Source organism: Crocodylus porosus, unplaced genomic scaffold (assembly GCF_001723895.1).
Source record: "Crocodylus porosus isolate Cpor-Errol unplaced genomic scaffold, CroPor_comp1, whole genome shotgun sequence".
Taxonomy (NCBI): Eukaryota; Metazoa; Chordata; order Crocodylia; family Crocodylidae; genus Crocodylus; species Crocodylus porosus.
The window spans coordinates 22,941,242-22,943,541 of NW_017728910.1; the positions used below are offsets into that span (position 1 = coordinate 22,941,242).

At 47.9% G+C, this 2,300-nt stretch overlaps 1 protein-coding gene across 1 annotated transcript in view; it reads left to right on the top strand.

Annotated features, from left to right (window-relative positions):
- The first annotated feature begins 2,227 nt into the window (after positions 1-2,227).
- CAPN10 (calpain 10) overlaps positions 2,228-2,300 on the top strand; it is a 27,171-nt gene continuing 27,098 nt past the window's right edge. Inside the window, exon 1 of the mRNA XM_019532846.1 lies at positions 2,228-2,245. The gene's annotated coding sequence lies outside the window, so the exon portion shown is untranslated. The remainder of the gene's footprint in view (positions 2,246-2,300) is intronic.

A 2,300-nucleotide genomic window follows, 5' to 3' on the forward strand; every position in this document is an offset into this window, starting at 1 on the left:
AAGCCTGGCTCTAAATAAGATCCATCTCAAAATCATTACAGGTGTTATTAGGGTTTGTTGTACATTTATCTTGGACAGGAGGGCAGGGATTTTGTTTTAGAGCTAATAGTATCTTTCTTAGCTGTTACTATTATGCTGATGATTTTTAGCTCATGTGCTGTCAAAAATGCAATTACGAGGGGTATAATTCCCATTATAAAGTCTCCGCTCCTGAGACAATGGTCCATTGCTACACTCTATTTCTTATTATTGTTTCATCTTGTCTGTGCAAATGGCTTACTATTATATTATTGCTTTGTAACAGCATATCGGAGACCAACATCCTTTCAAAAGTAAGATTAAAGGTTATGAACAGCTACTTTTTATACTATGTGCCAAATGTTTTCCAGTGGTAATTGCATTTCCTTCTACCTGTGTAAAGTGGAAATGATTCCTTGCAGCAAAATGGGTTTTTTCCCCCGTGAGTGTTTGCCTCAGTAATTTATTTCTAATGATACCTTGCCTGACCATCCCGTTAAAGAAGAGCTAAATAGGCCATGAAGACTAACAGCTAAATGGAATATGGAGTTCCTCTTTTTCATTTAATACAGCGGTCTCCATCTCCTGGTTTGCAGGGTGTTGCTTGCAAGATGATACTCTGACATTGCTCTGGGCCAGGAAAATGTTACTTTCCACAACTTCATGCTGCTTCATTCTGACAGGGAGGGCAAGGTATTGCATTGCCCACAGCAGATTACTTTCTCAGTGTTGTTGTCTGTGGGCTGGCACAGGTTGGAAACCGTTGTATTACTTCAGTCTTCTGGAACTTCACTGTCCTCCAAGAGCTCTCAAGGACAAATAATACCCAGAAATTATGTGAGCCAGTTCCTTAATTACTCCAGGATCCGTGGACATTTTTACATGTACTCTGGGGGCACATACTTTCATTAAAGTGTCTCCGAGAGTGGCTATAATTAAAGCACCTGGAGCTTCTCATGTAGACAATCCTTGACTTACAACGTTTCGAGTTACAACGTTTTGCACTTACGTTTAGAAATTGACACCCTTTGACTTTACAACGCTTGATCCGATGCAATGGCACACCAGCGAACAAGTTCGCTGTATCGCTCATCTCCCTGGAGAACAGCTGTCCAAACCTCCTTGGATACCTTCTTTAAGAAAGCCAACAAGACTCCAGAAAAACCTGCAGCCAAGACTCCAGGCCAGAGCCCTTCAAAAAGTCCAGCAAAGTCACCTCAAAGACGTCCTTCCAAATCAATGATTGATATTTACGATAGGAATACATTAGTGTAGCTATATTACTCATCTATAATTGATCGAGTACAAAATTCTGAGGTATTTTTGGTGAAAACAGGGTATTGGGCCTTGGTTCAGGAACCAATCCCCCATTTATAACATAGTTTCTTATGAGTTGCAACATTTCGACTTAAGACAGGGTTTTCAGGAACCGACTGTTGTAAGTCTGAGGACCGCCTGTACCTGCAATCCCTGTGCTTCAAAATGGAGGCTGGGGCGCTTTACCTGAAGCTCGTGGAACGAGCTCTAACTCGAGTGCTCCTGCCACCGCTCTGGAGCACAGGGATGCTGGCACAAGCCATGGAGGCTGGCCGGAATAACCACACGCCAGCAGACTCGATTAATCAAGTCTGCTCAAACGCGCTGTAATTACAGCACCCCCGTGCTCATGTACAGGCACCCACCCCGTTTCACCACCTCCACAAGCCACCTCCCTTGGCTAAGCAGCCTCTCCTACCTGTTCTGTCCTTATTTTTAGCCTTTTTAACTCTTTGCCACTGCAGCTAACTCCCCTCCCCTACTTATTGAAAAAACCACTTTCAATGCTTTAGCAGTCTTAGGCCTCGCCCAGGTTTATTTCTCCCTTCACACCTTGAACCAGTCTGTGGCAGCTGCATTTGCCACCTTCAGTATCAACACGTTTTTCCCCAGCTCTTGGCGCCTTCCGTGTCCCCCGCCGGCGGGCACCTCAACGGGGCAGCCCCGCCCCCCAGGGCCGGCCTGGGCACGGCATGCCGGGAGCTTGCTCCGATGGCATGCCGGGATTTGTAGGCTCCCCGCGCCGCTGGGCTTCGTAGTTTCCAGGCGGAAGGGTGCTCGTTGTGTGTCTGGGATGACACGTTCGGATCCGGGCTCCTGGTTGGCTGAGAGCTCAGGCGGCTTCTCGGGAGGTGGTGGGGGGGGTGGTCCAGAGGTTGTCTAGGAGACGGGCCGGGGGCGGCGGTGGTGGGTGAGCGCGTGGGGCCGGGCGCACGGGGTGGGGGATTTGTAGGGGGCACCGTGCG